This window comes from Stenella coeruleoalba (assembly GCF_951394435.1).
Source record: "Stenella coeruleoalba genome assembly, chromosome: 10".
NCBI lineage: Eukaryota > Metazoa > Chordata > Mammalia > Artiodactyla > Delphinidae > Stenella > Stenella coeruleoalba.
Genome location: NC_137156.1, coordinates 51,125,173 through 51,141,161, shown reverse-complemented (window position 1 = coordinate 51,141,161; position 15,989 = coordinate 51,125,173). Strand labels below are relative to the sequence as shown.

General features: G+C 42.6%; 1 pseudogene across 1 annotated transcript in view; it reads left to right on the top strand.

Annotated features, from left to right (window-relative positions):
• Nucleotides 1-14,998, top strand: part of LOC307192682 (tyrosine--tRNA ligase, mitochondrial-like) — a 65,207-nt pseudogene extending 50,209 nt beyond the window's left edge. Inside the window, exon 2 of the transcript XR_013831770.1 lies at nt 14,650-14,998. The product of XR_013831770.1 is annotated as a tyrosine--tRNA ligase, mitochondrial-like (transcript). The remainder of the gene's footprint in view (nt 1-14,649) is intronic.
• The last annotated feature ends 991 nt before the right edge of the window (nt 14,999-15,989 follow it).

Below are 15,989 nucleotides of genomic sequence, written 5' to 3'. Positions count from 1 at the left end.
AGGATCCCAGGGTTCAAAGGAGCACCTCTATTTTGACAGCACATGTGAGTATCAAGTACCAGCACTAATTTACTGACTACCAGCACTGCTTTACTGAATCGGGTGATGTATGTCAGCTGAAGTATATTACTGTTCCCATCCCAGCTGATGCCTTTGGCAGGGACAATAGGTCCACAAACCAGTAGAGGATGTGGCAGTGGAAAAAGAGCAAAGGCATCTTGTCAGGGCATGAATATCTCAGATTTTGTTTACAACAACAATCCTAAACAGTAAAGGCAAGTGAGGGTCTTAAGCATTGTTTCCAGAAGGTCAGAGTTAACATGCAGTTATCCCTGGCAGTGGGAAACTCAAGCAAAAACTCAGTCATTTGATGTATCATCCAGCATCCCACCAGAGAACAGGAGAACAGAACCAGTAGGATGGGATCCTTTTCTTTTTTCTCTCTCTTTCTCACTCTATCTTTCTATCTATCTCTATCTCTATCTACTTTCCCAATTGGCAGATGGGGGGCGTGGCTATACATATCTGAAATCCATAGGGCAGGCTGGAACTCGGGCAGGATCTGACACTGCAGTCTACAGGCAGAATTCCTTCCCTGCCAGGGCAACCTCAGTTCTACCCTTAGAGCCTTTCAGCTCATTGAATCAGGCCCAACCAGATTATGGAGGATGATCTCCTTTACTTAAGTCAACTGATTGTAGATGTGAATCATATCTACAAAACACCCTTAGAGCAACACCTGGATTTGTGTTTGATTGAATAACTGGGTACAGTAGCTGATCCAGACTGATACTTAATATGGACCATCAAGGTTGAGGATTCTTCTTGATTTTTGTCACATTTGTATGTTACTTTTAAGTAACATAACGTAACTCATTTCCTTCTAATTTTAGCCTCCTCCTAAGCAATAATAACTATGAATTTCCTGATTTGATCTTCTAGTTATGTAGATTATAAAAATACTAAAATTAATTATAACTATTAAAATGCCACCATAAATAATTCACCACACCCTCTTGGAAATGCTAGACTAGTTCATCAAATCACCTGCCACAGAGCTGGGTTGAAGAGTTTGCTACGAAAAAAGAAGGAATTTTGATGAGCAAAGGAAAGTCTTCAGTCAGTTGCTCAACCTTGGCATGCACGGCAAAGTCCAAGAAGATATTTTCTATTAGAGAAAGCCTTGGTCAAAGCACATGTGTGAGTGTCTGGGGAGTGGGACTGAGACGTCTCTGCTGAGAAAGAAGGATGGAAGGATGCTGAGGGCTTTCTGACAGTTTCATAGATTTTTGAAGAATGACTTTAGCTACTTATATTATAACTTTTGAAAGGCTATGTTGCAGAGAACTTGAAATAATTTATTTCATCAAGCTGAAGTGACAGAAGATGAAAAAGAAATAATCTTTGCCGTTAAAGCCCTTATAATCTAGTGGTAAAGAGGAATATCAAAAGATGACTGCAGACCAGTGTACAATATGCTGCTGGAGGCCTGCAGGGGTGATGAGGAAGGGGGTGAGGCAGTCAGGAGGGCTGCCTGGAGGAGAGGCTGTCTAGTTGAGGCTCAAAGAATGACTGGAATTAGCCTGGTGAACAGGAACTGGGTGTTGGGGGTGGGAGGAGCATTCCACATAATGTGGAAGCATGAACAGAATCACAGACTTGAATAGTGTGTGTGTGTGTGTGTGTGTGTGTGTGTGTGTGTATTTAGAGGATAGGGCTAGGGGTGGATACAATACAGAATCTGCATGACTACTGGTGCCTGAAGCACAAAGCATGGGGGTGGGATGATGGGAGGGGAGGGTAGAGAGGTAGGCGGAAACCAGGTCCTCCTGATGAAGTCCATGATGAAGAGCTTTCTCTTTAGCTGCAGGGAAGTGCTAGATTTCCCAATGGTCAGATCAGGCACATGCTTTAGATACCAAGGAGTCAGAAGAAGGACAATTATTTTATTTTGAAACAGTTTGTACATTTTTTAAGTAAAAAGTAGTTATTTTAGGAAAAAATATAAAACATTGGATTTTCTTATACTTTACTATTCTGGCATTGCTTTTGTTTTTGAATCACATCTGGCAGGATGGGGGTAGGTGGGAGAGTGTAAGTCGGGTGTCATGACTGCAGTGTTATAGTTTTCCTGGATGGGTTTTATGTATTTATTTATTTTGAAAATTTTAATTGAAGTATAGTTAATTTACAATGTTATGTTAGTTTCAAGTGTACAGCAAAGTGATTCAGTTATACATATATATGTGTGTATATATGTACACAATCAGATTTGGATGTGTTTTCTCATATAGTGAACAGAGCCATCCTATTTTAGCAACCTCTCCCATTGTCTTAAGGTTTTTGTTTGCTTTTATTTAGTGAATCTCTGCTGAGAGCATTGGGAAATGTGTGTCAGTTTGTCACAGTGATTGGGATTACTGATGGTTTTTAGTGGGTACAAACCAGGGGTGTTCCTATGGACTCAATTTTGTGCCCCCCCATTTATATGTTGAAGCCCTAGTCTTCAGTGTGATGGTATTTGGAGATGGGGCCTTTGGGAGAGAACTGGGTTTAGGAAAGGTCTGAGCCCCCATGTGGATTAGTGTCCTTATAAGAAGAGGAAGACACCAGATCTTACTCTCGCCCCTGTGTGAGGACACAGCAAGAAGGTAGCTGTCTACAAGCGAGGAAGACGCCTCTTACCAGATGCTGACATCTTGATCTTGGACCTCCCAGCCTCCAGAGCTATGAGAAATAAATGTTTGTTATTTAAGCCACCCAGTCTGTAGCATTTTGCTAGAACAGCCCAAGTACACTAAGACAGGTGTTATAATCTTCCAGTGTAATGTGCAGGACAGTCCCACATGACTGAGACTTCTTCTGCCCCAAATGCCCAAAGTGAGCCCATTTAAACACTGGTTGTTGGATCTGTACATTTGAACCTGGGGAATGGTCCCACAGGTCAAAGTGTCCGATAAAGCTGAGATCCTTCAGTGCTGTGGAAGGCTTCTGAAAAATCTTAAGTGTCTACAAGAAAGGAAGAGATGGATAAGGGGTAAGTCTGAGACAGAGGTCAGAGGTCACAGCACCTTGCTTAGTATCTTTACTACCCTCTCACACAGGATGGATATGGAGTTGTCATGGGAGGACCTGGTATTAGAATACTGGGCAGAGCTGGCTTGAGAAAAGTGATTTTTTAGGCTCATATAAATTGCAGTCAAAATAAGAAAAAAAAAAAACCTTGGAGATAAGATGGATGCACTGTCCCACCTGTGCCCCATATACTCCTAGTCTAAAGGATACTGAAATCTTCCTGGTTCCAGTTGGTCACATTTGTCTTCAGGAAACTGACATTTGTCTTCAGGACCTCCAAGTGGGTCCAGTACGGGAAAGAGGGTCCTTGTAATGGTAACAGAATATCTGTGAATGGGTGGGTGAGAGGAGGGAGGCCAGAGTCCACGTCGGGGGACATGGTAGGTCCAATGAACTCTGTCCCCTTTGTGCCCTCAGCCAGGCTTCCTCAGGTCTGCACACACTGTGGGCCTCACTGGACAGGAGGTATTTTGATTCCCTTGGATAAATCATGTGTTTTAAAGCAAGGAGGGGAGACACTGTCCCTTTGTCAGTCACGCCCCTTCCTTTGGTGACTCAACACGTTACTGAGCAAGGGAGATGGGAAAGGTCCCAAGACATGCCTTCAGGAGTAGTGATCCTGGCTGACGCCCTGCCCCTAGAAACAGCCCCTGGAATTTACAAACCAGAGACTAAAGAAGGGGGCAGAGCAATGGAAGTTTCCTTAGAGTTGCTCTCACCGCGTACACCTCGGGGAAAGTAGAAATGTGTTCTAAGGGAAAAAGGGACTACAGATCATCAGTCGTGTTGCTAGAGAGCTCCACATCTTGCTGGCCCCAGTTGCCCCCTTGTCAGTGCTGATAAGTGTAGCCCATGCTTTTATTTTCTCAAATATCCGCAGTAGTTCAAGCGCCCCAGCATCACGTCAAGTTTATTTTGAAAATGCCGAGGTCTCCACGGAGACTTGGGGCAAAGAAACATAATTAAAGGCCTTTATCAATTTTCATATCATCTTGTCCTGGTTTTACATAACGCTCTTGATGAAAGCAGAAAATAGCAGTAAGTAATTAGTTTCTTCGGATAGAGAATTCTGTGGGGCTAGGAAATTGCACGGCAGCAAGTTTGAGGAGCCATCTGTCCTATGGTCTCGAAGTCCTGAAAGCTCAGAGAAGAGGTCGGCCACTCAGTCCTTTTCCGGTATGTCTCTGCTTGTGGAGGGGGAGGAATGAGGCCAGTTATGCTGTAAAAGGGCCACATCGGTCCTTGCCGCTTTCTTCTGCTTCCGGCCCATATACACTTCTGGTGTTTCTCGGCTTCGTTATTCGGATGAGGTACCAGCATCCAAGTGAACTGAGGGCATCATTTTCAAAGCTGCTCTTTGAGAACAGGGAGGGGGGGATGGTGGCCCAGCCCACAGGAAATGAAGAAGCTGATAGGCCAGGTCTTTGGGCTCCACACTGAGGCTGGAATCAGGACACTTGTTCTTGAGGACAAGAACTACTTTGTAAACAATAACCAATGTACCCGCAGCCCAGAAGGTCCGTGCTTGAGCACAGCCAAGCCCCGAAACTCATTTTTCCATAAATAAGCCTTGGCCTTAAACATAACTCTCCTTCGACGCTCTGGTGATTTCATGGACCAGGCATGCGGGGTGCCCAGATGTATGACTCGCTCAGCCTCATTCACTGGGGAAACTGACCTTGTCCTTTGATTTCGTCTTAGCACAGATGTCATTTGTCAAAGATGCTCAAGGAGGTTGCTTGTCTGTAATTTATCTCTTAGGACCCCGGCTCATTTTGGGGGTGACTGTTCCTTCCCCCCCATCACAGTCACACCCTCTCAGCCTCCTTCTCAGGGACCGGGTGTTTCTTTAACAAAAACTCAGACTGCCCCTTCGGGCTCTTGGATATTTCCATACCTAAATGGCTTGAGGTTTTTATGACTTGTTATGAAAAAAAAGGAAAAGACTTGCTGTCTTCACTGTAATCTTTTTAATGGAAGATAATTCCAAAGACAAACAGCAGTAAAACAAGCTTATTTTCCTGCCAAACATGATTCGGGTTTGACGGGCATGTCTCATCTCTCCTGCTGTTTGAGAGAAAATGGGGTGATCACTCAGGAGAAAAGCTGGATCTGAGAAGAAGTGCTTCATGAAATTCAAGGAGTGGAGGGAGGTGCTGAGGCAAGACAGACGTGAGATAACGACACACTTCCCTAAATTTGACTTAGCTCAGCTCTTTTTGCAGTGGTTTCAGACAGATGGCAGAGGTCAGTCTCATCTTCCATCAGCTGTCAGCCTCTGAGACCATCATGAATTCCCTTCTAGATGGTCTGCTAGGTTTTCTATAACTCTGGGCACCAGATCTTTTGAATTTTTTGAGGCCATCCTAATTTCAGTTGCTCTATCCCGCAGTTTCTATAAATATCTTGACTTTCTATGTTTCAATGTTTGTTCAATTCCGATTCTTTTTTTTTTTTTTTGCGGTACGCGGGCCTCTCACTGTTGTGGCCTCTCCCGTTGCGGAGCACAGGCTCCGGATGCGCAGGCTCAGCAGCCATGGCTCATGGGCCCAGCCGCTCCGCGGCGTGTGGGATCTTCCCGGAGCGGGGCACGAACCGGTGTCCCCTGCATCGGCAGGCGGACTCTCAACCACTGCGCCACCAGGGAAGCCCAATTCCGATTCTTTATTAAAGGAAAACGTGCATATAAGAACACAAACCTTACGTGTGCATCTTGAGATTTGTACACACGTACACAGACAGAACATTTTCAGCCTTCGGTGAGGTTCCCTTTTGCCTCTTCCCAGTTCCAGAAACAGCTATACTTCTGGCTTTTATTATCATCATTTTGCTTAGCCTGTTTTGAACTTCATATAAATGGGACCACACAGTGTGGAGTCTTTTGAATCTGGCTTCTTTCACCATGAGACTCACCCATTGTGTTGGAAGCAGCAGTAGCTTGTTCCCTTTGATGTCTGTGTAGTATCCTAATTTATAAACATGCCAGGACTTTTGATGGGGAAACACCTTGGCTTTAATGATGGACAGTTTGGTCACCATACCTACAGGATGCCAGACATTATCAAAGAGTGGGACAAAAAGAACAGGCATTCAAATATGATAGCGGGGTTCAAACACCCATTGTCTCTGCCATACACTACCTTTGAGCCCTTGGCAAGTTATTTAATTTATCTGAGCTTGCCTTACATGGCAGGGTATGTTTAGTATCTGCTATTACAGAGAATACTCCGAATGGGATTCTGGGAATTGATTCCAAGGATAAGGGCCCCAAAGATTTCTTATTTCCAGAAACACATACAAATTATTCACTGTTCATCCAACAAGTGAATGTGAAGCAACCACGATATTCCAGGTGCTGTTCTAGCAGTGGATCGGACAGTTTGTCCTCATGACAATTAAGGAAGCTAGATAGCAAAGAAGTAGACATTTAATGAACAAGATCATTTTGCTATCAATAAATGTCAGTGTAGAAAATAAAGCAGGCAAAGAGGTAGCGTAGTGGGTGTCAGGTGCTGTTCTAGATCAGGAGGCTGAGGGGACCACGTGGAGGAAGTCATATTTAAGTAAAGAGCTGAACAGTATATATGATTCACTTATCTAAGTCTCTGGGAAAAGAGACTTGCTGAGGGAAAAGCAAGTAAAAGTCCTCGAGACAAAAATGAGTTTGGCATATTTGAGGAACAGCCAGGAACCCCAAGTGCCTAAAGAGAATGGGAGTGGGGGAGGGGGAGTGAAATTGCTTGAGATGAGAGAGGTAGGCAGGGGCCAGACCCTGTGGATCCCGCCCTTCACCATCAGTGTCTGAAGCTTCCATAGGTGCCTTCTGGGCTGCTGGGGTGTTAAATGAAGTCACCAAGGTCACTCAGAACCAGAATTGAACACGAGTCCAGGTCTTCCGTGACCTAACTAAATAATATACGTCTCCACTCCATTACCGAAGCTGGGAAATGAATGATTACATGTGAATGACATTTGGCAGCATCCACGTGAATGATTTCTGAGGCTAAAGTTTGTGTGGCCTGTTCTTTGCAGCAGGGGAAGCCACATCAGACCAGATCTGGCCTGCTGCCTGTTTTTATAAGGTCCACAAGCCAAAATAGTTTTTACATATTTATATATTTGAAAACATATCAAAAGAGGAATAATATTTTGAGACATGTAAAATTATATGAAATTCAAGCTTGTGTCCACACAGTTTTATTGGAATACAGCTATGCTCACATGTTTATGAACTTTCTCCGGCTGCTTTAGGTGCTCTGATGGTGGAGTTGAGTAGTTGTAAGGAAGACCGTGTGACCCCAGAAGACTAAAATGTTTACTATCTGGTCCTTTACAGAAAGTTTCCTGACCTCTTCTCTGTAGTATAAAACGTGACAGTTCAATAAGTGACATACCGACCCTCAAAATATCCAACTTTAAATAATGCAAGGTTTTTGGAAAAATCTTCAGGACAAACAAGTTGCAAAATATACTCCTAGACACCCGAGTTCACCTTCTGTGTAGCTTGGCTGGCTTTAAGCCATTATAAGCACAATAATGATTTTGATTATAGAATATTTGATCTGCGTGCTCTCTGTGGGCAATCAGACAGCAGGTCCAGACTCCTATAGTTTATTAAGGCTACTACTCATATATCACAGAAAATTCCTGTTAGTCTATACAATCTTGCTCATATTTCTCTTTTCTATAACAATGGTATTTGCTAGCTAAGTGGATCTCAAACATTGAGAAAGACCAAGCAAGGGTGGATGGTGGGGGAGGAAAGAGGGTGCCATGGACCGAATGTTTGTGTCCCCTGTCAATTCAGAAGCCCTAACCCCCATGTGGTGGTATTAGGAGATGGGGCCTTTGGAGGCAGTTGTGTTTAGAGGTCATGAAGGTGGGGCCCAGTGAGGGGATTAGTGCCCTTACAAGAAGAGTAGGGGACCAGAGCTTGCTGTCTCTGTCGTGTGAGTATACAGCAAAAAGGTGGCCTAGAGATGATCATACTAAGAGAAGTAAGTTAGAGAAAGACAAATGGTATATGATATCACTTATATGTGGAATCTAAAAAATTATACAAATAAACTTACAAAACAGAAACAGACTCAGACAGAGGACAAACTTATGGTTACCAAAGGGAAAGCAAGGGAGGGATAAATTAGGAGTTTGGGATTAGCAGATACACATTACTATGTATAAAATAGATAATCAACAAGGACCTACTCTATAGCACAGGGAACTATACTCAGTATCTTGTAATAGCCTATAATGGAATAGAACTTGAAAAAGAAAATACATACATACATGCATATATATATATATATATACACACACACACACATATACACACACATATATATATGCACGCACACACATATATATGTATATACACACACACACACATATATATATATATATATATATATATATATATATATATAACTGAAATCACTTTGGTGTATGCCTGAAACTAATGCAATATTGTAACTCAATTATAGTTCAATTAAAAAACAAAAAAAAAGTGGCCTATCCACAAGCCAGAAAGAGGGCCCTCACCAAGAATCATATCTGTCGGCACCTTGATCTTGGACTTCCCAGCCTCTAGAACTGTGAGATATAAATGTTTGTTGTTTACGCCACCCAGTGTATGGTATTTTGTTAAAGCAGCCTGAGCTAGCAAAGGCAAAGGAAGAGTAGGAGAAAGAAACTAAAGAGAAACAGACAGAACCCATTCCTATTAACTCACTGGTAATTATTTCTAATCTTTCAAGAGACTTCTCACCAACATTGACTCTTTGATAGTATTCATATGTAGGTTTTATATAAGCATTACTGCCCTAAGTCCGTATTGACTCCTCATGGTTTATCCTTTTACTCGTATCTGTTAAATGAATCCTGAGAACCATCTCATATACTCCTGACAGCTGATAAAGAGTATGACAAAGTATCCTCATCCACAGAGAAAGGAAGAAATAAGTAATTTATTGAGAGCCTGAACTGGGCTTATCTTTTTCATACATTATCTCTGTAATGTCATTAACAACGTTATAAGGTTGGTACCATCATGATTCTCATTTTACACCAAATGGAATTGAGGCGTGAGTACACTAGATAAGTGATGCTCAAGGTCACATAGCTAGTAGGTAGCGGAACTGAACTGGCAGCTCAGCTCCCCCTAAAATGAGAGATGCCACCTACGAGCAGTCCCTGGGTCCTCAAGAAAATCTTTCTGCTTTAAGTGCCAGGTAAGAGAAGAGACTTCCCTAAAGTATGCTAGTGCATCTGCTGCAAGAAAGACTAAAAAACTTTAGACTGAGGGCAAGAAATCCCCTACAGAAACAACAACTTTATTTTAGGATCCTAAAAGTCCCTCCTTTCTCTGGAACACAAATGGGTCAGAACAATGGGATGCCTGCAGGGGTCTCTCTAACTGGAGAAAGCACTGAAGGGCCAGACTTTCTCCACTGCCTGGACCCCACTGCTGGTGGGGCACCAACTCTGTATACTTCAGAGTCCGTCGTACAACTGAAAGTCAAAGTGAGAGGACCATTTTCTGATCTTTTATTCATCTCCTTTTTTTGAATTTTATTTAATTTATTTTTTTATATAGCAGGTTATTCATCTTCTTTAGGGGACATCTTCTTTAAGAAGTGAGTTATTCTCAAAGCTCTGCCACAATCCTTCTTTGTAAGGCATTGGGAAATTTATCTGCTGTTTGTCTCTCTAGAGAGTAAAGTGTTTTAAGTTCTTTTTTTTTTTTTTAATATCTTCCCCCTTAACTCCTGACCCTTGTCATATTTTTCACCTGTTTTTCTGTCGAGCACCTATTAAGTACATGGCATTGTACTTTGTGCATCACTAAAAACGTGAATGTGAATTAACGAATGGCCATTCCCACCCTCCAACCCCAGTCAGGAGTTGATAATGCAGTGAAATAATCTGACCACAGTATAAGTCTCTTACCAATGTCCTCTCCTCTTCCTTAAACTTATTACCCATCTAGAATCTTACTCCTAGCTTTCCAGGTTGGGTAAGTTGCTGCATTAATCACTGAGCTTGGAGTTCATCTGTCAAATATAGCAGAGACCTAGAGATTACTTACAGACCTAGTGTCTGCCTGGCTCCAGAGCTGGATGTGGGCTTTTCTCTTTCTCTGCATATGGCTTACTTTACCTAGTTATTTACTCTGTAGTGAGGTGGTCCCTTTGACTATATTTTGCTCAGAATGCATTGTATCAGTGATCCACTGACCGCATCCATCAGTGTGTCTTGATCAGGAGCTGCAGGTTCTTGTCTAACTTCCATATCTGATGAAGTGGGGGATGGGCAGGGATTGCTATTTAAAAATGGAAGGATTGTGAATAAACACCTGATTTTGTATGAATGTGTCTTAGGAGACACTTCATTGACTGGAGCATCTGAAGAGCAAGGCGACATTCTTTCCCTTAAGAAGTTCACATGCTCTCCTTTTTACAGAGGGAGAGTAGTTTATCAGGGGGATAAGCATCAGCATTGGAGCAACTCTGACTTGGGTTCAGATGATCCCATTTATTACTGTGTCACTTTGGACAGGGCACTTAAGCTCCCTGAGTCTAAAATACCTCTTTTAAATTGAACATGTGGAACCTAACTACTTTACAGAATCGCCATGAGCTGAGATGATGTCCGTGTTTGGTGCTCGGTGGAGAGTAAGTGCTGACTAAGTGTTGTCAGTAATCTCTATCTTTCTAAACTTTTTTTTTTTTAATTTTTATTTTTGGCTGCACTGGGTCTTCGTTGCTGCATGCGGGCTTTCTCTAGTTGTGGCGAGCAGGGGCTACTCTTCGTTGTGGTCGCGGGCTTCTCATTGCAGTGGCTTCTCTTGTTGTGGAGCACAGGCTCTAAGCGCTCGGGCTTCAGTAGTTGTGGCACATGGGCTCAGTAGTTGTGGCTCATGGGCTCTAGAGTGCAGGCTCAGTAGTTGTGGTGCACGGGCTTAGCTGCTCTGCGGCATGTGGGATCTTCCCGGACCAGGGCTCGAACCCGTGTCCCCTGCATTGGCAGGCAGATTCTGGTGTTTTTTTAATTGAATTTTATTTATTTTTTATACAGCAGGTTCTTATTAGTTACTTATTTTATATTAGTGTATACATGTCAATCCCAATCTCCCAATTCATCCCACCCCCACCCCCACCCGCCACGGCAGGCGGATTCTTAACCTCTGCGCCACCAGGGAAGTCCCTGTCTTTCTAATCTTGATGTGAGTTAATTAACTCCTCCAACAAAGCATGTGTACTCCTCAGTGAAAGATCCATTTGGTGTTATTTCCCTCTTCCCTTTCCTTTGCGGAAGAATGCCTAATGTTAAACTTGGTGGAATTCTGGCTGGGTTTTGTTTCCTTCCTTAAACTTTCTTAACTTTTCTAAAAACCCAAACTTTTAGAAAAATAACACATGAATTTGCCTTTCTGACCCTGAATTATATCCTGAATGGTAAGGAAGGAAGCAGGAATCTCCCAAACACCCCACAAATGCCTGCCAGTCCACTTACACATATAGTGGACTGATTGATAAGCAAATAAGATGTCTTTTCCAAGCTCAGCTAGTCAGCTGATAAATAAGTTCCTATCCTGGGTTATGAGAACCATCTAGAAAAGAACGGGGAATGAAGGAAATAGACAAGGAAAGGAAAGTCGTGATTCTGGGCATCCCAAGAACTAGGGTTACCATGGAGGATGCAGAATGCTGGCGAGCATACGTGCTATAAATTCAAAGAACTATCCTGACACTCCTGTGATGAGAGCCATCCGCTATCATCCTTCCTGGCAAAACAGGAGCTAGCCAAAGTCACAGTGTACTGGGGCGTTTGGGTTATGCTAATGAATTTTATAAATAATGAGCTTTAATCTGTAACGATAACCCCATATCAAGCCCATGATATTTAACAGGTGCCTAGACTATTCACATGTTTCTACTCTGGATCCCATATCAATAGAGCATAGAAATTGCAAACACTCACTGAGCTCCTTTCATAGGTACAGGGCGTGAACACCAAAAACCTATCCTTCTAGTGTTTCAAATTGTGGGTGTTGTTTTTGTTTTTATTTGTTCATTTTGCAATGCATTCTGCCAAGACATGAGTACTCCATTAGAATTAAATATATATATAAGGTAAATCAAGCCGTTATAAAAACAGGTGACATCCTGGTAACTTTCTTATCCTTTCTCTCTCCTGGATGTTTCTGGGGCAGCCCAGTACCTCCTGAGTCTACTCTGTGTGTTTCTCTCTGCCTCTGGGTCTTATCAAGGGGACAGCACTTCTGGAGGACATTTATCTGGCTGTCTCTACATTCCACGAGCCATCTTTCTCTCTGAGAAACACCTCCTTCCGTACAGGCCTGTGCCCCAGGCGTTTGGGTTATTATGCTAATGAATTTTATAAATAAAGCCATGATTCTACTATATGCCCCCAGCCTTTTCCTATAACTTCCTGGGGGGTGAGGGGGTGAGGGGGTGAGGGGGTGGAGAGATCTGACCCCGAGTGAGCCAAAGAGAATCTCCCACCTGGGAAATTGAAACTAAGACCTAGAGCCAGGGAATCTGCTGGAACAGTTAACAGGGAAACTCGGACGCTAAGAGGCCACGCAGACAAGAAAGCAGAGAAGGCCAATGTGTAATTCGAAAGTAGAATGAAGTTTTTGAGAGAAAAAAAAGACAGAAATGAGAAACTTTCTGGATTTTTGCAGCATTCCCTCTCTTAATTTCAGTTCCTTCTTGAAACTTAGCTGTAGTTTGACTTTGGGGTTCTGTGAAGTACCCCTGCATATTTTTGAGGGGTAATCCTACCCTTCTTCCATTTTTTTTTTTTTTTTAATAAAGGGAGTTTAAATCAACTCCAGTATTTGGCAGCCAGGAGGCTTAACTAATATAAACTTTTACCAAAGACATATTTTATTCATCTTATCTCCTTTAGGCCACCCTGACAAACCTGCCCTCCTTTGGGGTTGCTTCCTTGATTAACTTAAACTTGCACTGACATTAACTTGTATTGACATCATTTATAACATCCTCTTGTATCAGGTTGTTTGAGCTCCTCTGGAGTCGTAACGGCCTATTGTGTAAACACAGCATCGATGTGATTTATACAACTTGCATTATTTACCCAGCAGACTGTGTAACTGCTCCGAATGAACCATTATGACTGTCATGGGGCGTAAATCCATCCTCAGGCACTTTTGAAAGCATGACTCACTGTGGTCTTTTGTGTAAGAGAATTTATGAGATGTGTATTATCCATTCAGTAGGCTCTAATGTCTGCTTGGTGAGGTGTAAAGCTAAATTAATCTACTGGAAAAAAAATGAAACCTGTGAATAAAGAAGAAACAGTCCCTTATATGAACTGATTCTAGCACCCCTACACTAAGAAAGAGGGAACCTCGAATATTAGCATCTACTTCATCTCTTGACAAACAGTACTTGAGCAGGTGTTCATTAATGTCTCATATATTCAAAAGATCATGTTTCCTTCACTTGATTAAAACCTAGGGCCATCTCGGTTTCCTCCACAGCCCTGGCAATAGATAGGCACTCAATACACTTTGCTGAATGAATGCCCAAGTAAACTCGTATAAATTATCTCATTTAATTCCAGAAACAGCCCCATTTTACAGAGGAGGATCTATGACTCAGGGGTGGTAAATAATTTCTTCAGAGTTGCATACATTTGTATGTGGTAAAACTGGAATCCAGTCTGTCTAACCCCAAAGCCATAGTTATTTCAACTAAGTCAGAAAGCAGAAAAAAATGCAGAGATAATAACACATTGCTGCAGTAACCCACATAAAATAATACTGTGGATTCCAAATAAGCCAAAAACAAGGAGGTAAAGCCCTCCAGCCTGGAAGTCAGGAGATCTGTGTTTTACACCATCTCTCCTTTCAGTCTGCTGTATGCATCACATAAATCCCTTTATTTTTCTCATGGTTCCTTTCCTGCCTGGTATCCCAATTCATTTTCTAAAAAGTGCTGTTTTGGATATTTATTCTCTCTTCCTCAGTCAGCCTCTTTAAATTTTACCCCATGGGCCCCTGGCTTGACTCATGCCATCCCTGGCTCTGCTCCCTCCAGAAGACTAGGAATCTCCTATCCCTGATTGTAACTGAGTAAATCAGTCATTAACCACATCTACCAGAGGACGTAGCCTACCTCTCCAAGGAGGCTGAGAACTGGAAGGAATACATTTTTTTTTTTTTTTTTTTTTTTTTTTTGCGGTACGCAGGCTTCTCACTGTTGTGGCCTCTCCCGCTGCGGAGCACAGGCTCCAGACGCGCGGGCTCAGCGGCCATGGCTCACGGGCCCAGCCGCTCCGCGGCATGTGGGATCTTCCCGGACCGGGGCACGAACCCGTGTCCCCTGCATCGGCAGGCGGACTCTCAACCACTGCACCACCAGGGAAGCCCAGGAATACATTTTATTAGTGAAATTTTAGAGGTCTTTAATTAATACTCTTTCATTAGTGAAATTTTAGAGGTCTTTAATTAATACTCTTTCATTAGTGAAATTTTAGAGGTCTTTAATTAATGCTCTTTTCCTCTGTTTTTCCTTTCTTTTTCAGTTTTGTTGCATGTGGGAATCTTCCCAGGCCTTTGACATCGTATCAGGTCGATATCCATTAGGATGCCCTTGCGTGGCCCATGGTAAGAACAAGAATACCATCCCTCCTCTCACATAACATTCTCAGATGTGACCACTTTACCCTCCATGAACACTGCTCTGATGAGCATTCCCACCCTTGATCTGACCTTTGTATCCTCTCCAGTGATTTTCGTGTGATCTTCCATTCATATCACCTTCTCCTGAGAACAAAAATGTGTAATGGCCACAGTTTGGGGAAATTTGGGCCTGTGGCATGCAGAGGGTATGGCCATGTGACACACATCTTTTGTTCTTGAATCCACCCGGCTCTGGGACCAGCATAGCTGACTGACTGCTCACAGCTTTTTGTTACAAGAGCAGGGGAACCCCACAGCTGCTGGAGATGGAGGCTCTTTGTGGCTAAGCTGGGATGGGTTGAACTCAAAGCCCCATTTGGGGTCGCAAGAAATGTCTCCCAAGCATTTGAATTGCCCTCCAGAGAGTTTTAAGGTAGTCAAGTGGGACAACTCTGGGGAAGAAAACCTGGGGACAAACCCAAAAGCTTTCCTCTCCCTGAAGAGCTGGTAGGTTCCATTATTAGCTATCAAGCAGTGTTCTAAATTTTCAAGACTAAAAGTTGAGTATATGTGCTGTGTCTTAAAGTCAACCCTGAGTAGACTAATCAGCTATTGAGAGGTGTGAGTTATTTTTAGATGAATACAAACCCTGGGTATTATTCAGGGGAAAAAAATCCACCTTGAAGACTAAATTGAAAAAAAAAAAAAAAAGAAACAACCAAACAAATGAAACATAACAGCAGCAAAAACAAATTCTACACAAAGAAAATCAGAAAAGAAACAAAGTGAAAGCCCCTGAATGGCATTTGAGTAAGGGTGAAAGACAGACTCAACACATTGCCTTGTCCTTATAATTCATTGAAATAGCAGAGAATGATGAATAATACACACAGGGAGGAAAACAAAAATCACTTGCATTGCCATGCTCTCTGGAGTTTAACTGAAATAAGTCCCCGTTCCTATTTGAATGTGGCCTTGCAGGACTTTGAAATCAGCAAAACAATCCCTGCACGTGGAATTGGATGCTCCCTAGCTAGAATTTAAAAATAGGAAATGAAATGAGTGACAAACTAGGCCACTGCAGAAGATGGGGGGAAAAATATCACTTTCCTATCCTTCTCCTCCTTCACGACCCGTTCCATCCCACAGGCATGGGGGAAATGGCTTTGCTTATGGGTTTCCACTGCCAGTTACTGAGAAGTCAAATCAAGGTTTTTAGATCCTTGTAATTACAGAGCTAAAA